This window comes from Aplidium turbinatum, chromosome 18 (genome assembly GCF_918807975.1).
Source record: "Aplidium turbinatum chromosome 18, kaAplTurb1.1, whole genome shotgun sequence".
NCBI lineage: Eukaryota > Metazoa > Chordata > Ascidiacea > Aplousobranchia > Polyclinidae > Aplidium > Aplidium turbinatum.
In genome coordinates, this window is record NC_137489.1 from 16,708,234 (window position 1) to 16,729,397 (window position 21,164).

The 21,164-nt window shown below is 39.5% G+C and overlaps 34 non-coding genes across 34 annotated transcripts; 3 read left to right on the forward strand and 31 right to left on the reverse strand.

Moving 5' to 3' along the window:
• Nucleotides 1-501: 501 nt before the first annotated feature.
• Trnae-uuc (transfer RNA glutamic acid (anticodon UUC)) lies at nucleotides 502-573 on the forward strand. The gene has a single exon. It is a non-coding gene; the product is annotated as a tRNA-Glu (tRNA).
• Nucleotides 574-582: 9 nt separating this feature from the next.
• Trnag-gcc (transfer RNA glycine (anticodon GCC)) lies at nucleotides 583-652 on the forward strand. The gene has a single exon. It is a non-coding gene; the product is annotated as a tRNA-Gly (tRNA).
• A 779-nt stretch (nucleotides 653-1,431) lies between these two features.
• On the forward strand, nucleotides 1,432-1,503 carry Trnag-gcc (transfer RNA glycine (anticodon GCC)). The gene has a single exon. It is a non-coding gene; the product is annotated as a tRNA-Gly (tRNA).
• An 870-nt stretch (nucleotides 1,504-2,373) lies between these two features.
• On the reverse strand, nucleotides 2,374-2,444 carry Trnag-gcc (transfer RNA glycine (anticodon GCC)). Its single transcript has one exon. It is a non-coding gene; the product is annotated as a tRNA-Gly (tRNA).
• Nucleotides 2,445-2,453: 9 nt separating this feature from the next.
• Trnae-uuc (transfer RNA glutamic acid (anticodon UUC)) lies at nucleotides 2,454-2,525 on the reverse strand. Its single transcript has one exon. It is a non-coding gene; the product is annotated as a tRNA-Glu (tRNA).
• Nucleotides 2,526-3,303: 778 nt separating this feature from the next.
• Trnae-uuc (transfer RNA glutamic acid (anticodon UUC)) lies at nucleotides 3,304-3,375 on the reverse strand. Its single transcript has one exon. It is a non-coding gene; the product is annotated as a tRNA-Glu (tRNA).
• A 1,284-nt stretch (nucleotides 3,376-4,659) lies between these two features.
• On the reverse strand, nucleotides 4,660-4,730 carry Trnag-gcc (transfer RNA glycine (anticodon GCC)). The gene has a single exon. It is a non-coding gene; the product is annotated as a tRNA-Gly (tRNA).
• Nucleotides 4,731-4,739: 9 nt separating this feature from the next.
• On the reverse strand, nucleotides 4,740-4,811 carry Trnae-uuc (transfer RNA glutamic acid (anticodon UUC)). The gene has a single exon. It is a non-coding gene; the product is annotated as a tRNA-Glu (tRNA).
• A 778-nt stretch (nucleotides 4,812-5,589) lies between these two features.
• Trnae-uuc (transfer RNA glutamic acid (anticodon UUC)) lies at nucleotides 5,590-5,661 on the reverse strand. The gene has a single exon. It is a non-coding gene; the product is annotated as a tRNA-Glu (tRNA).
• An 801-nt stretch (nucleotides 5,662-6,462) lies between these two features.
• Trnag-gcc (transfer RNA glycine (anticodon GCC)) lies at nucleotides 6,463-6,533 on the reverse strand. Its single transcript has one exon. It is a non-coding gene; the product is annotated as a tRNA-Gly (tRNA).
• A 9-nt stretch (nucleotides 6,534-6,542) lies between these two features.
• Nucleotides 6,543-6,614, reverse strand: Trnae-cuc (transfer RNA glutamic acid (anticodon CUC)). The gene has a single exon. It is a non-coding gene; the product is annotated as a tRNA-Glu (tRNA).
• Nucleotides 6,615-7,326: 712 nt separating this feature from the next.
• Trnag-gcc (transfer RNA glycine (anticodon GCC)) lies at nucleotides 7,327-7,397 on the reverse strand. Its single transcript has one exon. It is a non-coding gene; the product is annotated as a tRNA-Gly (tRNA).
• An 886-nt stretch (nucleotides 7,398-8,283) lies between these two features.
• On the reverse strand, nucleotides 8,284-8,354 carry Trnag-gcc (transfer RNA glycine (anticodon GCC)). Its single transcript has one exon. It is a non-coding gene; the product is annotated as a tRNA-Gly (tRNA).
• Nucleotides 8,355-8,363: 9 nt separating this feature from the next.
• Trnae-uuc (transfer RNA glutamic acid (anticodon UUC)) lies at nucleotides 8,364-8,435 on the reverse strand. The gene has a single exon. It is a non-coding gene; the product is annotated as a tRNA-Glu (tRNA).
• Nucleotides 8,436-9,235: 800 nt separating this feature from the next.
• Trnag-gcc (transfer RNA glycine (anticodon GCC)) lies at nucleotides 9,236-9,306 on the reverse strand. The gene has a single exon. It is a non-coding gene; the product is annotated as a tRNA-Gly (tRNA).
• Nucleotides 9,307-9,315: 9 nt separating this feature from the next.
• Trnae-uuc (transfer RNA glutamic acid (anticodon UUC)) lies at nucleotides 9,316-9,387 on the reverse strand. Its single transcript has one exon. It is a non-coding gene; the product is annotated as a tRNA-Glu (tRNA).
• A 711-nt stretch (nucleotides 9,388-10,098) lies between these two features.
• On the reverse strand, nucleotides 10,099-10,169 carry Trnag-gcc (transfer RNA glycine (anticodon GCC)). The gene has a single exon. It is a non-coding gene; the product is annotated as a tRNA-Gly (tRNA).
• An 886-nt stretch (nucleotides 10,170-11,055) lies between these two features.
• Nucleotides 11,056-11,126, reverse strand: Trnag-gcc (transfer RNA glycine (anticodon GCC)). The gene has a single exon. It is a non-coding gene; the product is annotated as a tRNA-Gly (tRNA).
• A 9-nt stretch (nucleotides 11,127-11,135) lies between these two features.
• Nucleotides 11,136-11,207, reverse strand: Trnae-uuc (transfer RNA glutamic acid (anticodon UUC)). The gene has a single exon. It is a non-coding gene; the product is annotated as a tRNA-Glu (tRNA).
• An 801-nt stretch (nucleotides 11,208-12,008) lies between these two features.
• Trnag-gcc (transfer RNA glycine (anticodon GCC)) lies at nucleotides 12,009-12,079 on the reverse strand. Its single transcript has one exon. It is a non-coding gene; the product is annotated as a tRNA-Gly (tRNA).
• Nucleotides 12,080-12,088: 9 nt separating this feature from the next.
• On the reverse strand, nucleotides 12,089-12,160 carry Trnae-uuc (transfer RNA glutamic acid (anticodon UUC)). Its single transcript has one exon. It is a non-coding gene; the product is annotated as a tRNA-Glu (tRNA).
• A 699-nt stretch (nucleotides 12,161-12,859) lies between these two features.
• Trnag-gcc (transfer RNA glycine (anticodon GCC)) lies at nucleotides 12,860-12,930 on the reverse strand. Its single transcript has one exon. It is a non-coding gene; the product is annotated as a tRNA-Gly (tRNA).
• A 9-nt stretch (nucleotides 12,931-12,939) lies between these two features.
• Trnae-uuc (transfer RNA glutamic acid (anticodon UUC)) lies at nucleotides 12,940-13,011 on the reverse strand. Its single transcript has one exon. It is a non-coding gene; the product is annotated as a tRNA-Glu (tRNA).
• Nucleotides 13,012-14,216: 1,205 nt separating this feature from the next.
• Nucleotides 14,217-14,288, reverse strand: Trnae-uuc (transfer RNA glutamic acid (anticodon UUC)). Its single transcript has one exon. It is a non-coding gene; the product is annotated as a tRNA-Glu (tRNA).
• An 805-nt stretch (nucleotides 14,289-15,093) lies between these two features.
• Nucleotides 15,094-15,164, reverse strand: Trnag-gcc (transfer RNA glycine (anticodon GCC)). Its single transcript has one exon. It is a non-coding gene; the product is annotated as a tRNA-Gly (tRNA).
• A 9-nt stretch (nucleotides 15,165-15,173) lies between these two features.
• Nucleotides 15,174-15,245, reverse strand: Trnae-uuc (transfer RNA glutamic acid (anticodon UUC)). Its single transcript has one exon. It is a non-coding gene; the product is annotated as a tRNA-Glu (tRNA).
• A 699-nt stretch (nucleotides 15,246-15,944) lies between these two features.
• On the reverse strand, nucleotides 15,945-16,015 carry Trnag-gcc (transfer RNA glycine (anticodon GCC)). The gene has a single exon. It is a non-coding gene; the product is annotated as a tRNA-Gly (tRNA).
• Nucleotides 16,016-16,024: 9 nt separating this feature from the next.
• On the reverse strand, nucleotides 16,025-16,096 carry Trnae-uuc (transfer RNA glutamic acid (anticodon UUC)). Its single transcript has one exon. It is a non-coding gene; the product is annotated as a tRNA-Glu (tRNA).
• Nucleotides 16,097-17,301: 1,205 nt separating this feature from the next.
• On the reverse strand, nucleotides 17,302-17,373 carry Trnae-uuc (transfer RNA glutamic acid (anticodon UUC)). Its single transcript has one exon. It is a non-coding gene; the product is annotated as a tRNA-Glu (tRNA).
• An 805-nt stretch (nucleotides 17,374-18,178) lies between these two features.
• Nucleotides 18,179-18,249, reverse strand: Trnag-gcc (transfer RNA glycine (anticodon GCC)). The gene has a single exon. It is a non-coding gene; the product is annotated as a tRNA-Gly (tRNA).
• Nucleotides 18,250-18,258: 9 nt separating this feature from the next.
• Trnae-uuc (transfer RNA glutamic acid (anticodon UUC)) lies at nucleotides 18,259-18,330 on the reverse strand. The gene has a single exon. It is a non-coding gene; the product is annotated as a tRNA-Glu (tRNA).
• Nucleotides 18,331-19,029: 699 nt separating this feature from the next.
• On the reverse strand, nucleotides 19,030-19,100 carry Trnag-gcc (transfer RNA glycine (anticodon GCC)). Its single transcript has one exon. It is a non-coding gene; the product is annotated as a tRNA-Gly (tRNA).
• A 9-nt stretch (nucleotides 19,101-19,109) lies between these two features.
• Nucleotides 19,110-19,181, reverse strand: Trnae-uuc (transfer RNA glutamic acid (anticodon UUC)). The gene has a single exon. It is a non-coding gene; the product is annotated as a tRNA-Glu (tRNA).
• A 1,205-nt stretch (nucleotides 19,182-20,386) lies between these two features.
• Trnae-uuc (transfer RNA glutamic acid (anticodon UUC)) lies at nucleotides 20,387-20,458 on the reverse strand. Its single transcript has one exon. It is a non-coding gene; the product is annotated as a tRNA-Glu (tRNA).
• Nucleotides 20,459-21,164: the final 706 nt, after the last annotated feature.

Below are 21,164 nucleotides of genomic sequence, written 5' to 3' on the forward strand. Positions count from 1 at the left end.
ACACAAAATTCCAAATGCTCATAGTTTACATAAAACAATCTTTTGGATGATCGATTATGCATGCTCGTCCGGATAAGTCGTCATTTTTTTATGCGACGAAAATAAATCTGAAAAAATACACAATCATTTCATTCCGATAAAAAGGGTTGATCGTTATAGCTCTTTTGTTGATATGAAGTTTTCTGATCAAAATTGCAGCTTGTGTGTCTTCTAATTGAAATGTTTCACCACATTTATGTCTATTTTATTCTGACGTAAGATTCTGAAAAGAGGCAGACGATAACATGCTGCTGCTGCGAGCTTTGTGCTAACTTCCACTCGCAATAAAAGGACTTGCAGGCATCAACCGTGCCATCATCATGGTTGTTCCATATAGAAAGAGATGAGTGGAGGATGGGGACTGTTCATGGAAATTCACAAATTTGGGCTCTGCCGAATGAGGACGAACTGATTGTTATCAATGTTCCTATCCAATTGTGGAAGATTTAGTGTTTGATTGTATCCCAGGTGGTCTAGTGGTTAGGATTCGTGGCTTTCACCCACGCGGCCCGGGTTCGATTTCCGGTCTGGGAACATGTTTCAGCATTGGTGGTTCAGTGGTAGAATCCTCGTCTGCCACGCGGGGGCCCGGGTTCGATTCCCGACCAATGCACATTTATGTTGTTTGACCATTTTGTTTTGTTATAAAATGAAACTATTTCGTTCTCACAATTTCTCCATGATAACAGTTTCCTAATAAGTTATCAAATCTTTGGAACCTTTTTTTACAAGAGAACAATCCAGTTGCCATTCGACTTGGATTTTGAGCAATATACACAAACGATAGTAAAGAAACACAATGTGATCACAAACACAAACAAATTCCAGATGCTCATAGTTTACATAAAACAATCTTTTGGATGATCGATTATGCATGCTCGTCCGGATAAGTCGTCATTTCTTTATGCGACGAAAATAAATCTGAAAAAATACACAATCATTTCATTCCGATAAAAAAAGTTGAAAAGTTGATCTCTATAGCTTATTTTGTTGATTTGAAGTTCTCTGATCAAAATTACAATTTGTGTGTCTTCTAATTGAAATATTTCACCACATTTATGTCTATTTTATTCTGACTTGAGATTCTGAAAGGAGGCAGACGATAACATGCTGCTAATGCGAGCTTTGTGCAACCTTCCACTTGCAATAAAAGGAGTTGCAGGCATCAACCGTGCCATCATCATGGTTGTTCCATATAGAAAGATATGAGTGGAGGATGGGGACTGTTCATGGAAATACACAGAATTGGGCGCTGCCGAATGAGATCGAACTGACATTTTATTAACGTTCTCATCCAATCATGGAAGATTTAGTTTTTGATTGTAGTGGTTAGGATTCGTGGCTCTCACTCACGCGGCCCAGGTTCGATTCCCGGTCTGGGAACATGTTTCAGCATTGGTGGTTCAGTGGTAGAATCCTCGCCTGCCACGCGGGGGGGCCCGGTTTCGATTCCCGGCCAATGCACATTTATGTTGTTTGACTATTTTGTTTTGTTATAAAATAAAACTATTTCTTTCTCACAATTTCTCCATGATAAGAGTTTCCTAATATCAAATCATCGGCACTTTTCCTTTACAGGAGAACAATCCAGTTGCCATTCGACTTGGATTTTGAACAATATACACAAACGATAGTAAAGAAACACAATGTGTTTGTTTTGTTTGTTCATCTTTATCCTGCATTGCGGAAAGTTGCGGAAAGTGGAGCGTTATGCATCGGTGTACGCTTTCCGACATACACCTGACCCACGCTGCAGCCGACGGCACAGCAAGTGCGTGGGTGGCTGGAGTCGAACATGCAGGCTCTCAACTGCGAGCCCAACGCGCTAACCACTCGGCCACGGATGCCGACAAGTTAAAGTGAAATGTGATCACGAATACACACAAAATTCCAGATGCTCATAGTTTACATGAAACAATCTTTTGGATGATCGATTATGCATGCTCGTCCGGATAAGTCGTTAATTTCTTCTGCGACGAAAACAAATCTAAAAAAATACACAATAAATGATTGTGTATTTTTTCAGATTTATTTTCGTCGCATAAAGATATGACGACTTATCCGGACGAGCATGCATAATCAATCATCCAAAAGATTGTTTTATGTAAACTATGAGCATCTGGAATTTGTTTGTGTTCGTGATCACATTGTGTTTCTTTACTATCGTTTGTGTATATTGCTCAAAATCCAAGTCGAATGGCAAATGGATTGTTATCTTGTAAAAAAAAGTTCCAAAGATTTGATAACTTATTAGGAAACTGTTATCATGGAGAAATTGTGAGAACGAAATAGTTTCATTTTATAACAAAGTAAAATGGTCAAACAACATAAAAGTGCATTGGCCGGGAATCGAACCCGGGCCCCCCGCGTGGCAGGCGAGGATTCTACCACTGAACCACCAATGCTGAAACATGTTCCCAGACCGGGAATCGAACCCGGGCCGCGTGGGTGAAAGCCACGAATCCTAACCACTAGACCACCTGGGATACAATCAAACACTAAATCTTCCACAATTGGATAAGAACATTGATAACAATCAGTTCGACCTCATTCGGCAGCGCCCAAATTTGTGAATTTCTATGAACAGTCCCCATCCCCCACTCATATTTTTCCATATGGAACAACCATGATGATGGCACGGTTGATGCCTGCAAGTCCTTTTATTGCGAGTGGAAGGTAGCACAAAACTCGCAGCAGCAGCATGTTATCGTCTGCCTCTTTTCAGAATTTTAAGTCAGAACAAAATAGACATAAATGTGGTGAAACATTTCAATTAGAAGACACACAAACTGCAATTTTAATCAGAAAACTTCATATCAACAAAAAAGCTATAACGATCAACCCTTTTTATCGGAATGAAATGATTGTGTATTTTTTCAGATTTATTTTCGTCGCATAAAAAAATGACGACTTATCCGGACGAGCATGCATAATCGATCATCCAAAAGATTGTTTTATGTGAACTATGAGCATCTGGAATTTTGTGTGTGTTCGTGATCACATTGTATTTCTTTACTATCGTTTGTGTATATTGCTCAAAATCCAAGTCGAATGGCAACTGGATTGTTCTCTTGTAAAAGAAAAGTGCCGATGATTTGATATTAGGAAACTCTTATCATGGAGAAATTGTGACAACGAAACAGTTTTATTTTATAACAAAACAAAATGGTCAAACAACATAAAAGTGCATTGGCCGGAAATGGAAACCGGGCCCCCGCGTGGCAAGCGAGGATTCTACCACTGAACCACCAATGCTGAAACATGTTACCAGACCGGAAATCGAACCCGGGCCGCGTGGGTGAAAGCCACGAATCCTAACCACTAGACCACCTGGGATACATTCAAACACTAAATCTTCCACAATTGTATAAGAACGTGGATAACAATCAGTTCGATCTCATTCGGCAGCGCCCAAATCTGTGAATTTCCATGAACAGTCCCCATCCCCCACTCATCTCTTTCTATATGGAACAACCATGATGATGGCACGGGTGATGCCTGCCACTCCTTTTATTGCGAGTGGAAGGTTGCACAAAGCTCGCAGCAGCAGCATGTTATCGTCTAATAATAATAATAATCATGCTTTTATTTGCGCCCATTGCGATAACATACGGTACACTGCGATCACAGATGCGATACAACAGCTCTTTTCAGATCTGCCTCTTTTCAAAATCTCAAGTCATAATAAAATAAACATAAATGTGGTGAAATATTTCAATTAGAAGACACACAAATTGCAATTTTGATCAGAAAACTTCAAATCAACAAAAAGCTATCAGGATCAACTCTTCAACTTTTTTTATCGGAATGAAATGATTGTGTATTTTTTTAGATTTGTTTTCGTCGCATAAAAATTAACGACTTATCCGGACGAGCATGCATAATCGATCATCCAAAAGATTGTTTCATGTAAACTATGAGCATCTGGAATTTTGTGTGTATTCGTGATCACATTGTGTTTCTTTACTATCGTTTGTGTATATTGCTCAAAATCCAAGTCGAATGGCAAATGGATTGTTTTCTTGTAAAAGAAAAGTGCCAATGATTTGATATTAGGAAACTCTTATCATGGAGAAATTGTGACAACGAAATAGTTTCATTTTAGAAGGTAGCACAAAACTCGCAGCAGCAGCATGTTATCGTCTGCCTCTTTTCAGAATTTTAAGTCAGAACAAAATAGACATAAATGTGGTGAAACATTTCAATTAGAAGACACACAAACTGCAATTTTAATCAGAAAAATTCATATCAACAAAAAAGCTATAACGATCAACCCTTTTTATCGGAATGAAATGATTGTGTATTTTTTCAGATTTATTTTCGTCGCATAAAGATATGACGACTTATCCGGACGAGCATGCATAATCAATCATCCAAAAGATTGTTTTATGTAAACTATGAGCATCTGGAATTTGTTTGTGTTCGTGATCACATTGTGTTTCTTTACTATCGTTTGTGTATATTGCTCAAAATCCAAGTCGAATGGCAAATGGATTGTTATCTTGTAAAAAAAAGTTCCAAAGATTTGATAACTTATTAGGAAACTGTTATCATGGAGAAATTGTGAGAACGAAATAGTTTCATTTTATAACAAAGTAAAATGGTCAAACAACATAAAAGTGCATTGGCCGGGAATCGAACCCGGGCCCCCCGCGTGGCAGGCGAGGATTCTACCACTGAACCACCAATGCTGAAACATGTTCCCAGACCGGGAATCGAACCCGGGCCGCGTGGGTGAAAGCCACGAATCCTAACCACTAGACCACCTGGGATACAATCAAACACTAAATCTTCCACAATTGGATAAGAACATTGATAACAATCAGTTCGACCTCATTCGGCAGCGCCCAAATTTGTGAATTTCTATGAACAGTCCCCATCCCCCACTCATATTTTTCCATATGGAACAACCATGATGATGGCACGGTTGATGCCTGCAAGTCCTTTTATTGCGAGTGGAAGGTAGCACAAAACTCGCAGCAGCAGCATGTTATCGTCTGCCTCTTTTCAGAATTTTAAGTCAGAACAAAATAGACATAAATGTGGTGAAACATTTCAATTAGAAGACACACAAACTGCAATTTTAATCAGAAAACTTCATATCAACAAAAAAGCTATAACGATCAACCCTTTTTATCGGAATGAAATGATTGTGTATTTTTTCAGATTTATTTTCGTCGCATAAAAAAATGACGACTTATCCGGACGAGCATGCATAATCGATCATCCAAAAGATTGTTTTATGTGAACTATGAGCATCTGGAATTTTGTGTGTGTTCGTGATCACATTGTGTTTCTTTACTATCGTTTGTGTATATTGCTCAAAATCCAAGTCGAATGGCAACTGGATTGTTCTCTTGTAAAAGAAAAGTGCCGATGATTTGATATTAGGAAACTCTTATCATGGAGAAATTGTGACAACGAAACAGTTTTATTTTATAACAAAACAAAATGGTCAAACAACATAAAAGTGCATTGGCCGGAAATGGAAACCGGGCCCCCGCGTGGCAAGCGAGGATTCTACCACTGAACCACCAATGCTGAAACATGTTACCAGACCGGAAATCGAACCCGGGCCGCGTGGGTGAAAGCCACGAATCCTAACCACTAGACCACCTGGGATACATTCAAACACTAAATCTTCCACAATTGTATAAGAACGTGGATAACAATCAGTTCGATCTCATTCGGCAGCGCCCAAATCTGTGAATTTCCATGAACAGTCCCCATCCCCCACTCATCTCTTTCTATATGGAACAACCATGATGATGGCACGGGTGATGCCTGCCACTCCTTTTATTGCGAGTGGAAGGTTGCACAAAGCTCGCAGCAGCAGCATGTTATCGTCTAATAATAATAATAATCATGCTTTTATTTGCGCCCATTGCGATAACATACGGTACACTGCGATCACAGATGCGATACAACAGCTCTTTTCAGATCTGCCTCTTTTCAAAATCTCAAGTCATAATAAAATAAACATAAATGTGGTGAAATATTTCAATTAGAAGACACACAAATTGCAATTTTGATCAGAAAACTTCAAATCAACAAAAAGCTATCAGGATCAACTCTTCAACTTTTTTTATCGGAATGAAATGATTGTGTATTTTTTTAGATTTGTTTTCGTCGCATAAAAAATTAACGACTTATCCGGACGAGCATGCATAATCGATCATCCAAAAGATTGTTTCATGTAAACTATGAGCATCTGGAATTTTGTGTGTATTCGTGATCACATTGTGTTTCTTTACTATCGTTTGTGTATATTGCTCAAAATCCAAGTCGAATGGCAAATGGATTGTTTTCTTGTAAAAGAAAAGTGCCAATGATTTGATATTAGGAAACTCTTATCATGGAGAAATTGTGACAACGAAATAGTTTCATTTTAAAACGAAATAAAATGGTCAAACAACATAAATGTGCATTGGCCGGGAATCGAACCCGGGCCCCCCGCGTGGCAGGCGAGGATTCTACCACTGAACCACCAATGCTGAAACATGTTCCCAGACCGGGAATCGAACCCAGGCCGCGTGAGTGAGAGCCACAGATCCTAACCACTAGACCACCTGGGATACAATCAAACACTAAATCTTCCACAATTGGATAAGAACGTTGATAAAATATCAGTTCGATCTCATTCGGCAGCGCCCAAATGTGTGAATTTCCATGAACAGTCCCCATTTTCCACTCATCTCTTTCTATATGGAACAACCATAATGATAGCACGGTTGATGCCTGCAACTCCTTTTATTGCGAGTGGAAGGTAGCACAAAACTCGCAGCAGCAGCATGTTATCGTCTGCCTCCTTTCAGAACATCACGTCAGAATAAAATAGACATAAATGTGGTGAAATATTTCAATTAGAAGACACACAAATTGTAACTTTGATCAGAAAACGTCAAATCAACAAAATAAGCTATAGGGATCAACTCTTCAACTTCTTTTATCGGAATGAAATGAATGTGCATTTTTTCAGATTTATTTTCGTCGCATAAAGAAATGACGACTTATCCGGACGAGCATGCATAATCGATCATCCAAAAGATTGTTTTATGTAAACTATGAGCATCTGGAATTTGTTTGTGTTCGTGATCACATTGTGTTTCTTTATTATCGTTTGTGTATATTGCTCAAAATCCAAGTCGAATGGCAAATGGATTATTCTGTTGTAAAAAAAAGTTCCAAAGATTTGATAACTTATTAGGAAACTGTTATCATGGAGAAATTGTGAGAACGAAATAGTTCCATTTTATAACAAAACAAAATGGTCAAACAACATAAATGTGCATTGGCCGGGAATCGAACTCGGGCCCCCCGCGTGGCAGACGGGAATTCTACCACTGAACCACCAATGCTGAAACATGTTCCCATACCGCAATTCGAACCCAGGCCGCGTGGGTGAAAGCCAGGAATCCTAACCACTAGACCACCTGGGATACAATCAAAAACTAAATCTTCCATGATTGGATGAGAACGTTGATAAAATATCAGTTCGATCTCATTCGGCAGCGCCCAAATCTGTGTATTTCCATGAACAGTCCCCATCCTCCACTCATTTCTTTCTATATGGAACAACCATGATGATGGCACGGTTGATGCCTGCCACTTCTTTTATTGCGAGTGGAAGGTTGCACAAAGCTCGCAGCAGCAGCATGTTATCGTCTAATAATAATAATAATCATGCTTTTATTTGCGCCCATTGCGATAACATACGGTTCACTGCGATCACAGATGCGATACAACAGCTCTTTTCAGATCTGCCTCTTTTCAAAATCTCAAGTCAGAATAAAATAGACATAAATGTGGTGAAATATTTCAATTAGAAGACACACAAATTGCAATTTTGATCAGAAAACTTCAAATCAACAAAAAGTTATCAGGATCAACTCTTCAACTTTTTTTATCGGAATGAAATGATTGTGTATTTTTTTAAATTTGTTTTCGTCGCATAAAAAATTAGCGACTTATCCGGACGAGCATGCATAAACGATAATCCCAAAGATTGTTTCATGTAAACTATGAGCATCTGGAATTTGTTTGTGTTCGTGATCACATTGTGTTTCTTTACTATCGTTTGTGTATATTGCTCAAAATCCAAGTCGAATGGCAAATGGATTGTTCTCTTGTAAAAAAAAGTTCCAAAGATTTGATAACTTATTAAGAAACTGTTATCATGGAGAAATTGTGAGAACGAAATAGTTTCATTTTATAACAAAGTAAAATGGTCAAACAACATAAAAGTGCATTGGCCGGGAATCGAACCCGGGCCCCCCGCGTGGCAGACGAGGATTCTACCACTGAACCACCAATGCTGAAACATGTTTCCAGACCGGCAATCGAACCCGGGCCGCGTAGGTGAAAGCCACGAATCCTAACCACTAGACCACCTGGGATACAATCAAACACTAAATCTTCCACAATTGGATAAGAACGTGGATAACAATCAGTTCGATCTCATTCGGCAGCGCCCAAATCTGTGAATTTCCATGAACAGTCCCCATCCCCCACTCATCTCTTTCTATATGGAACAACCATGATGATGGCACGGTTGATGCCTGCCACTCCTTTTATTGCGAGTGGAAGGTTGCACAAAGCTCGCAGCAGCAGCATGTTATCGTCTAATAATAATAATAATCATGCTTTTATTTGCGCCCATTGCGATAACATACGGTACACTGCGATCACAGATGCGATACAACAACTCTTTTCAGATCTGCCTCCTTTCAAAATCTCAAGTCATAATAAAATAGACATAAATGTGGTGAAATATTTCAATTAGAAGACACACAAATTGCAATTTTGATCAGAAAACTTCAAATCAACAAAAACCTATCAGGATCATGTCTTCAACTTTTTTTATCGGAATGAAATGATTGTGTAATTTTTTAGATTTGTTTTCGTCGCATAAAAAATTAACGACTTATCCGGACGAGCATGCATAATCGATCATCCAAAAGATTGTTTCATGTAAACTATGAGCATCTGGAATTTTGTGTGTATTCGTGATCACATTGTGTTTCTTTACTATCGTTTGTGTATATTGCTCAAAATCCAAGTCGAATGGCAACTGGATTGTTTTCTTGTAAAAGAAAAGTGCCAATGATTTTATATTAGGAAACTCTTATCATGGAGAAATTGTGAGAACGAAATAGTTTCATTTTAAACGAAATTAAATGATAAAACAACATAAAAGTGCATTGGCCAGGAATCGAACCCGGGCCCCCCGCGTGGCAGGCGAGGATTCTACCACTGAACCACCAATGCTGAAACATGTTCCCAGACCGGGAATCGAACCCGGGCCGCGTGGGTGAAAGCCACGAATCCTAACCACTAGACCACCTGGGATACAATCAAACACTAAATCTTCCACAATTGGATAAGAACATTGATAACAATCAGTTCGACCTCATTCGGCAGAGCCCAAATTTGTGAATTTCCATGAACAGTCCCCATTTTCCACTCCACTCTTTTTATATGGAACAATCATGATGATGGCACGGTTGATGCCTGCAACACCTTTCATTGCGAGTGGAAAGTAGCACAAAGCTCACAGCAGCAGCATGTTATCGTCTGCCTCCTTTCAGAACATCACGTCAGAATAAAATAGACATAAATGTGGTGAAATATTTCAATTAGAAGACACACAAATTGTAACTTTGATCAGAAAACGTCAAATCAACAAAATAAGCTATAGGGATCAACTCTTCAACTTCTTTTATCGGAATGAAATGAATGTGCATTTTTTCAGATTTATTTTCGTCGCATAAAGAAATGACGACTTATCCGGACGAGCATGCATAATCGATCATCCAAAAGATTGTTTTATGTAAACTATGAGCATCTGGAATTTGTTTGTGTTCGTGATCACATTGTGTTTCTTTATTATCGTTTGTGTATATTGCTCAAAATCCAAGTCGAATGGCAAATGGATTATTCTGTTGTAAAAAAAAGTTCCAAAGATTTGATAACTTATTAGGAAACTTTTATCATGGAGAAATTGTGAGAACGAAACAGTTTTATTTTATAACAAAACAAAATGGTCAAACAACATAAATGTGCATTGGCCGGGAATCGAACTCGGGCCCCCCGCGTGGCAGACGGGAATTCTACCACTGAACCACCAATGCTGAAACATGTTCCCATACCGGAATTCGAACCCAGGCCGCGTGGGTGAAAGCCAGGAATCCTAATCACTAGACCACCTGGGATACAATCAAAAACTAAATCTTCCATGATTGGATGAGAACGTTGATAAAATATCAGTTCGATCTCATTCGGCAGCGCCCAAATCTGTGTATTTCCATGAACAGTCCCCATCCTCCACTCATTTCTTTCTATATGGAACAACCATGATGATGGCACGGTTGATGCCTGCCACTTCTTTTATTGCGAGTGGAAGGTTGCACAAAGCTCGCAGCAGCAGCATGTTATCGTCTAATAATAATAATAATCATGCTTTTATTTGCGCCCATTGCGATAACATACGGTTCACTGCGATCACAGATGCGATACAACAGCTCTTTTCAGATCTGCCTCTTTTCAAAATCTCAAGTCAGAATAAAATAGACATAAATGTGGTGAAATATTTCAATTAGAAGACACACAAATTGCAATTTTGATCAGAAAACTTCAAATCAACAAAAAGTTATCAGGATCAACTCTTCAATTTTTTTTATCGGAATGAAATGATTGTGTATTTTTTTAAATTTGTTTTCGTCGCATAAAAAATTAGCGACTTATCCGGACGAGCATGCATAAACGATAATCCCAAAGATTGTTTCATGTAAAGTATGAGCATCTGGAATTTGTTTGTGTTCGTGATCACATTGTGTTTCTTTACTATCGTTTGTGTATATTGCTCAAAATCCAAGTCGAATGGCAAATGGATTGTTCTCTTGTAAAAAAAAGTTCCAAAGATTTGATAACTTATTAGGAAACTGTTATCATGGAGAAATTGTGAGAACGAAATAGTTTCATTTTATAACAAAGTAAAATGGTCAAACAACATAAAAGTGCATTGGCCGGGAATCGAACCCGGGCCCCCCGCGTGGCAGACGAGGATTTTACCACTGAACCACCAATGCTGAAACATGTTTCCAGACCGGCAATCGAACCCGGGCCGCGTAGGTGAAAGCCACGAATCCTAACCACTAGACCACCTGGGATACAATCAAACACTAAATCTTCCACAATTGGATAAGAACGTGGATAACAATCAGTTCGATCTCATTCGGCAGCGCCCAAATCTGTGAATTTCCATGAACAGTCCCCATCCCCCACTCATCTCTTTCTATATGGAACAACCATGATGATGGCACGGTTGATGCCTGCCACTCCTTTTATTGCGAGTGGAAGGTTGCACAAAGCTCGCAGCAGCAGCATGTTATCGTCTAATAATAATAATAATCATGCTTTTATTTGCGCCCATTGCGATAACATACGGTACACTGCGATCACAGATGCGATAAAACAACTCTTTTCAGATCTGCCTCTTTTCAAAATCTCAAGTCATAATAAAATAGACATAAATGTGCTGAAATATTTCAATTAGAAGACACACAAATTGCAATTTTGATCAGAAAACTTCAAATCAACAAAAACCTATCAGGATCAACTCTTCAAGTTTTTTTATCGGAATGAAATGATTGTGTAATTTTTTAGATTTGTTTTCGTTGCATAAAAAATTAACGACTTATCCGGACGAGCATGCATAATCGATCATCCAAAAGATTGTTTCATGTAAACTATGAGCATCTGGAATTTTGTGTGTATTCGTGATCACATTGTGTTTCTTTACTATCGTTTGTGTATATTGCTCAAAATCCAAGTCGAATGGCAACTGGATTGTTTTCTTGTAAAAGAAAAGTGCCAATGATTTTATATTAGGAAACTCTTATCATGGAGAAATTGTGAGAACGAAATAGTTTCATTTTAAAACGAAATTAAATGATAAAACAACATAAAAGTGCATTGGCCAGGAATCGAACCCGGGCCCCCCGCGTGGCAGGCGAGGATTCTACCACTGAACCACCAATGCTGAAACATGTTCCCAGACCGGGAATCGAACCCGGGCCGCGTGGGTGAAAGCCACGAATCCTAACCACTAGACCACCTGGGATACAATCAAACACTAAATCTTCCACAATTGGATAAGAACATTGATAACAATCAGTTCGACCTCATTCGGCAGAGCCCAAATTTGTGAATTTCCATGAACAGTCCCCATCCCCTACTCATCTCTTTCTATATGGAACAACCATGATGATGGCACGGTTGATGCCTGCAAGTCCTTTTATTGCGAGTGGAAGGTAGCACAAAGCTCGCAGCAGCAGCATGTTATCGTCTGCCTCTTTTCAGAATTTTAAGTCAGAACAAAATGGACATAAATGTGGTGAAACATTTCAATTAGAAGACACACAAACTGCAATTTTAATCAGAAAACTTCAAATCAACAAAAAAGCTATAACGATCAACCCTTTTTATCGGAATGAAATGATTGTGTATTTTTTCAGATTTATTTTCGTCGCATAAAAAAATGACGACTTATCCGGACGAGCATGCATAATCGATCATCCAAAAGATTGTTTTATGTAAACTATGAGCATCTGGAATTTTGTGTGTGTTCGTGATCACATTGTGTTTCTTTACTATCGTTTGTGTATATTGCTAAAAATCCAAGTCGAATGGCAACTGGATTGTTCTCTTGTAAAAGAAAAGTGCCAATGATTTGATATTAGGAAACTCTTATCATGGAGAAACTGTGACAACGAAACAGTTTTATTTTGTAACAAAACAAAACGGTCAAACAACATAAAAGTGCATTGGCCGGGAATCGAACCCGGGCCCCCCGCGTGGCAAGCGAGAGTTCTACCACTGAACCACCAATGCTGAAACACGTTCCCAGACCGGGAATCGAACCCGGGACGCGTGGGTGAAAGCCACGAATCCTAACCACTAGACCACCTGGGATACAATCAAACACTAAATCTTCCACAATTGGATAAGAACGTGGATAACAATCAGTTCGATCTCATTCGGCAGCGCCCAAATCTGTGAATTTCCATGAACAGTCCCCATCCCCCACTCAACTCTTTCTATATGGAACAACCATGATGATGGCACGGTTGATGCCTGCCACTCCTTTTATTGCGAGTGGAAGGTTGCACAAAGCTCGCAGCAGCAGCATGTTATCGTCTAGTAGTAATAATAATCATGCTTTTATTTGCGCCCATTGAGATAACATACCGTACACTGTGATCACAGATGCGATACAACAGCTCTTTTCAGATCTGCCTCTTTTCAAAATCTCAAGTCAGAATGAAATAGACATAAATGTGGTGAAATATTTCAATTAAATGACGCACAAATTGCAATTTTGATCAGAAAACTTCAAACCAACAAAAAGCTATCAGGATCAACTCTTCAACTTCTTTTATCGGAATGAAATGATTGTGTATTTTTTTAGATTTGTTTTCGTTGCATAAAAAATTAACGACTTATCCGGACGAGCATGCATAATCGATCACCCAAAAAATTGTTTCATGTAAACTATGAGCATCTGGAATTTTGTGTGTATTCGTGATCACATTTCATTTTAACTTGTCGGCAGCCGTGGCCGAGTGGTTAGCGCGTTGGGCTTGCAGTCGAGAGCCTGCATGTTCGACTCCAGCCACCCACGCACTTGCTGTTGTTTCTCTCGGCACGAAACTTAACGATAATTGCCTCTACCTAGTGATCGATTTCGAGTAATGGGTAGTACCAAATTTAAGTCATAAGTAGAGTAGACAACCGGAAACAGACATTGCCGTCGGCTGCAGCGTGGGTCAGGTGTATGTGGGAAGGCGTACACCGATGCATAGCGCTCAAGTCCGCTTTCCCGCAATGCAGGATAAAGATAAACAAACAAAACAAACACATTGTGTTTCTTTACTATCGTTTGTGTATATTGCTCAAAATCCAAGTCGAATGGCAACTGGATTGTTCTCTTGTAAAAGAAAAGTGCCGATGATTTGATATTAGGAAACTCTTATCATGGAGATATTGTGACAACGAAATAGTTTTATTTTATAACAAAATAGTCAAACAACATAAAAGTGCATTGGCTGGGAATCGAAACCGGGCCCCCCGCGTGGCAAGCGAGGATTCTACCACTGAACCACCAATGCTGAAACATGTTCCCAGACCGGAAATCGAACCCAGGCCGCGTGGGTGAAAGCCACGAATCCTAACCACTAGACCACCTGGGATACAATCAAACACTAAATCTTCCATGATTGGATGAGAACGTTGATAAAATATCAGTTCGATCTCATTCGGCAGCGCCCAAATCTGTGTATTTCCATGAACAGTCCCCATCCTCCACTCATTTCTTTCTATATGAAACAACCATGATGATGGCACGATTGATGCCTGCCACTTCTTTTATTGCGAGTGGAAGGTTGCACAAAGCTCGCAGCAGCAGCAGCATGTTATCGTCTAATAATAATAATAATCATGCTTTTGTTTGCGCCCATTGCGATAACATACGGTACACTGCGATCACAGATGCGATACAACAGCTCTTTTCAGATCTGCCTCTTTTCAAAATCTCACGTCAGAATAAAATAGACATAAATGTGGTGAAATATTTCAATTAGAAGACACACAAAGTGCAATTTTGATCAGAAAACTTCAAATCAACAAAAAGCTATCAGGATCAACTCTTCAACTTTTTTTATCGGAATGAAATGATTGTGTATTTTTTTAGATTTGTTTTGGTCGCATAAAAAATTAACGACTTATCCGGACGAGCATGCATAAACGATAATCCAAAAGATTGTTTCATGTAAACTATGAGCATCTGGAATTTTGTGTGTATTCGTGATCACATTGTGTTTCTTTACTATCGTTTGTGTATATTGCTCAAAATCCAAGTCGAATGGCAACTGGATTGTTTTCTTGTAAAAGAAAAGTGCCAATGATTTTATATTAGGAAACTCTTATCATGGAGAAATTGTGAGAACGAAATAGTTTCATTTTAAAACGAAATTAAATGATAAAACAACATAAAAGTGCATTGGCCAGGAATCGAACCCGGGCCCCCCGCGTGGCAGGCGAGGATTCTACCACTGAACCACCAATGCTGAAACATGTTCCCAGACCGGGAATCGAACCCGGGCCGCGTGGGTGAAAGCCACGAATCCTAACCACTAGACCACCTGGGATACAATCAAACACTAAATCTTCCACAATTGGATAAGAACATTGATAACAATCAGTTCGACCTCATTCGGCAGAGCCCAAATTTGTGAATTTCCATGAACAGTCCCCATCCCCCACTCATCTCTTTCTATATGGAACAACCATGATGATGGCACGGTTGATGCCTGCAAGTCCTTTTATTGCGAGTGGAAGGTAGCACAAAGCTCGCAGCAGCAGCATGTTATCGTCTGCCTCTTTTCAGAATTTTAAGTCAGAACAAAATGGACATAAATGTGGTGAAACATTTCAATTAGAAGACACACAAACTGCAATTTTAATCAGAAAACTTCATATCAACAAAAAAGCTATAACGATCAACCCTTTTTATCGGAATGAAATGATTGTGTATTTTTTCAGATTTATTTTCGTCGCATAAAAAAATGACGACTTATCCGGACGAGCATGCATAATCGATCATCCAAAAGATTGTTTTATGTAAACTATGAGCATCTGGAATTTTGTGTGTGTTCGTGATCACATTGTGTTTCTTTACTATCGTTTGTGTATATTGCTCAAAATCCAAGTCGAATGGCAACTGGATTGTTCTCTTGTAAAAGAAAAGTGCCGATGATTTGATATTAGGAAACTGTTATCATGGAGATATTGTGACAACGAAACAGTTTTATTTTATAACAAAACAAAACGGTCAAACAACATAAAAGTGCATTGGCCGGGAATCGAAACCGGGCCCCCCGCGTGGCAAGCGAGAGTTCTACCACTGAACCACCAATGCTGAAACACGTTCCCAGACCGGGAATCGAACCCGGGACGCGTGAGTGAAAGCCACGAATCCTAACCACTAGACCACCTGGGATACAATCAAACACTAAATCTTCCACAATTGGATAAGAACGTGGATAACAATCAGTTCGATCTCATTCGGCAGCGCCCACATCTGTGAATTTCCATGAACAGTCCCCATCCCCCACTCAACTCTTTCTATATGGAACAACCATGATGATGGCACGGTTGATGCCTGCCACTCCTTTTATTGCGAGTGGAAGGTTGCACAAAGCTCGCAGCAGCAGCATGTTATCGTCTAGTAGTAATAATAATCATGCTTTTATTTGCGCCCATTGAGATAACATACCGTACACTGTGATCACAGATGCGATACAACAGCTCTTTTCAGATCTGCCTCTTTTCAAAATCTCAAGTCAGAATGAAATAGACATAAATGTGGTGAAATATTTCAATTAAATGACGCACAAATTGCAATTTTGATCAGAAAACTTCAAACCAACAAAAAGCTATCAGGATCAACTCTTCAACTTCTTTTATCGGAATGAAATGATTGTGTATTTTTTTAGATTTGTTTTCGTTGCATAAAAAATTAACGACTTATCCGGACGAGCATGCATAATCGATCACCCAAAAAATTGTTTCATGTAAACTATGAGCATCTGGAATTTTGTGTGTATTCGTGATCACATTTCATTTTAACTTGTCGGCAGCCGTGGCCGAGTGGTTAGCGCGTTGGGCTTGCAGTCGAGAGCCTGCATGTTCGACTCCAGCCACCCACGCACTTGCTGTTGTTTCTCTCGGCACGAAACTTAACGATAATTGCCTCTACCTAGTGATCGATTTCGAGTAATGGGTAGTACCAAATTTAAGTCATAAGTAGAGTAGACAACCGGAAACAGACATTGCCGTCGGCTGCAGCGTGGGTCAGGTGTATGTCGGAAGGCGTACACCGATGCATAGCGCTCAAGTCCGCTTTCCCGCAATGCAGGATAAAGATAAACAAACAAAACAAACACATTGTGTTTCTTTACTATCGTTTGTGTATATTGCTCAAAATCCAAGTCGAATGGCAACTGGATTGTTCTCTTGTAAAAGAAAAGTGCCGATGATTTGATATTAGGAAACTCTTATCATGGAGATATTGTGACAACGAAATAGTTTTATTTTATAACAAAATAGTCAAACAACATAAAAGTGCATTGGCTGGGAATCGAAACCGGGCCCCCCGCGTGGCAAGCGAGGATTCTACCACTGAACCACCAATGCTGAAACATGTTCCCAGACCGGAAATCGAACCCAGGCCGCGTGGGTGAAAGCCACGAATCCTAACCACTAGACCACCTGGGATACAATCAAACACTAAATCTTCCATGATTGGATGAAAACGTTGATAAAATATCAGTTCGATCTCATTCGGCAGCGCCCAAATCTGTGTATTTCCATGAACAGTCCCCATCCTCCACTCATTTCTTTCTATATGAAACAACCATGATGATGGCACGATTGATGCCTGCCACTTCTTTTATTGCGAGTGGAAGGTTGCACAAAGCTCGCAGCAGCAGCAGCATGTTATCGTCTAATAATAATAATAATCATGCTTTTGTTTGCGCCCATTGCGATAACATACGGTACACTGCGATCACAGATGCGATACAACAGCTCTTTTCAGATCTGCCTCTTTTCAAAATCTCACGTCAGAATAAAATAGACATAAATGTGGTGAAATATTTCAATTAGAAGACACACAAAGTGCAATTTTGATCAGAAAACTTCAAATCAACAAAAAGCTATCAGGATCAACTCTTCAACTTTTTTTATCGGAATGAAATGATTGTGTATTTTTTTAGATTTGTTTTGGTCGCATAAAAAATTAACGACTTATCCGTACGAGCATGCAAAAACGATAATCCAAAAGATTGTTTCATGTAAACTATGAGCATCTGGAATTTTGTGTGTATTCGTGATCACATTGTGTTTCTTTACTATCGTTTGTGTATATTGCTCAAAATCCAAGTTGAATGGCAACTGGATTGTTTTCTTGTAAAAGAAAAGTGCCAATGATTTTATATTAGGAAACTCTTATCATGGAGAAATTGTGAGAACGAAATAGTTTCATTTTAAAACGAAATTAAATGATAAAACAACATAAAAGTGCATTGGCCAGGAATCGAACCCGGGCCCCCCGCGTGGCAGGCGAGGATTCTACCACTGAACCACCAATGCTGAAACATGTTCCCAGACCGGGAATCGAACCCGGGCCGCGTGGGTGAAAGCCACGAATCCTAACCACTAGACCACCTGGGATACAATCAAACACTAAATCTTCCACAATTGGATAAGAACATTGATAACAATCAGTTCGACCTCATTCGGCAGAGCCCAAATTTGTGAATTTCCATGAACAGTCCCCATCCCCCACTCATCTCTTTCTATATGGAACAACCATGATGATGGCACGGTTGATGCCTGCAAGTCCTTTTATTGCGAGTGGAAGGTAGCACAAAGCTCGCAGCAGCAGCATGTTATCGTCTGCCTCTTTTCAGAATTTTAAGTCAGAACAAAATGGACATAAATGTGGTGAAACATTTCAATTAGAAGACACACAAACTGCAATTTTAATCAGAAAACTTCATTTCAACAAAAAAGCTATAACGATCAACGCTTTTTATCGGAATGAAATGATTGTGTATTTTTTCAGATTTATTTTCGTCGCATAAAAAAATGACGACTTATCCGGACGAGCATGCATAATCGATCATCCAAAAGATTGTTTTATGTAAACTATGAGCATCTGGAATTTTGTGTGTGTTCGTGATCACATTGTGTTTCTTTACTATCGTTTGTGTATATTGCTCAAAATCCAAGTCGAATGGCAACTGGATTGTTCTCTTGTAAAAGAAAAGTGCCGATGATTTGATATTAGGAAACTCTTATCATGGAGAAATTGTGACAACGAAACAGTTTTATTTTATAACAAAACAAAACGGTCAAACAACATAAAAGTGCATTGGCCGGGAATCGAAACCGGGCCCCCCGCGTGGCAAGCGAGAGTTCTACCACTGAACCACCAATGCTGAAACACGTTCCCAGACCGGGAATCGAACCCGGGACGCGTGAGTGAAAGCCACGAATCCTAACCACTAGACCACCTGGGATACAATCAAACACTAAATCTTCCACAATTGGATAAGAACGTGGATAACAATCAGTTCGATCTCATTCGGCAGCGCCCACATCTGTGAATTTCCATGAACAGTCCCCATCCCCCACTCAACTCTTTCTATATGGAACAACCATGATGATGGCACGGTTGATGCCTGCCACTCCTTTTATTGCGAGTGGAAGGTTGCACAAAGCTCGCAGCAGCAGCATGTTATCGTCTAGTAGTAATAATAATCATGCTTTTATTTGCGCCCATTGAGATAACATACCGTACACTGTGATCACAGATGCGATACAACAGCTCTTTTCAGATCTGCCTCTTTTCAAAATCTCAAGTCAGAATGAAATAGACATAAATGTGGTGAAATATTTCAATTAAATGACGCACAAATTGCAATTTTGATCAGAAAACTTCAAACCAACAAAAAGCTATCAGGATCAACTCTTCAACTTCTTTTATCGGAATGAAATGATTGTGTATTTTTTTAGATTTGTTTTCGTTGCATAAAAAATTAACGACTTATCCGGACGAGCATGCATAATCGATCACCCAAAAAATTGTTTCATGTAAACTATGAGCATCTGGAATTTTGTGTGTATTCGTGATCACATTTCATTTTAACTTGTCGGCAGCCGTGGCCGAGTGGTTAGCGCGTTGGGCTTGCAGTCGAGAGCCTGCATGTTCGACTCCAGCCACCCACGCACTTGCTGTTGTTTCTCTCGGCACGAAACTTAACGATAATTGCCTCTACCTAGTGATCGATTTCGAGTAATGGGTAGTACCAAATTTAAGTCATAAGTAGAGTAGACAACCGGAAACAGACATTGCCGTCGGCTGCAGCGTGGGTCAGGTGTATGTCGGAAGGCGTACACCGATGCATAGCGCTCAAGTCCGCTTTCCCGCAATGCAGGATAAAGATAAACAAACAAAACAAACACATTGTGTTTCTTTACTATCGTTTGTGTATATTGCTCAAAATCCAAGTCGAATGGCAACTGGATTGTTCTCTTGTAAAAGAAAAGTGCCGATGATTTGATATTAGGAAACTCTTATCATGGAGATATTGTGACAACGAAATAGTTTTATTTTATAACAAAATAGTCAAACAACATAAAAGTGCATTGGCTGGGAATCGAAACCGGGCCCCCCGCGTGGCAAGCGAGGATTCTACCACTGAACCACCAATGCTGAAACATGTTCCCAGACCGGAAATCGAACCCAGGCCGCGTGGGTGAAAGCCACGAATCCTAACCACTAGACCACCTGGGATACAATCAAACACTGAATCTTCCATGATTGGATGAGAACGTTGATAAAATATCAGTTCGATCTCATTCGGCAGCGCCCAAATCTGTGTATTTCCATGAACAGTCCCCATCCTCCACTCATTTCTTTCTATATGGAACAACCATGATGATGGCACGATTGATGCCTGCCACTTCTTTTATTGCGAGTGGAAGGTTGCACAAAGCTCGCAGCAGCAGCATGTTATCGTCTAATAATAATAATAATCATGCTTTTATTTGCGCCCATTGCGATAACATACGGTACACTGCGATCACAGATGCGATACAACAGCTCTTTTCAGATCTGCCTCTTTTCAAAACCTCACGTCAGAATAAAATAGACATAAATGTGGTGAAATATTTCAATTAGAAGACACACAAAGTGCAATTTTGATCAGAAAACTTCAAATCAACAAAAAGCTATCAGGATCAACTCTTCAACTTTTTTTATCGGAATGAAATGATTGTGTATTTTTTTAGATTTGTTTTGGTCGCATAAAAAATTAACGACTTATCCGGACGAGCATGCATAAACGATCAGCCAAAAGATTGTTTCATGTAAACTATGAGCATCTGGAATTTTGTGTGTATTCGTGATCACATTGTGTTTCTTTATTATCGTTTGTGTATATTGCTCAAAGTCCAAGTCGAATGGCAACTGGATTGTTTTCTTGTAAAGAAAATGTTCC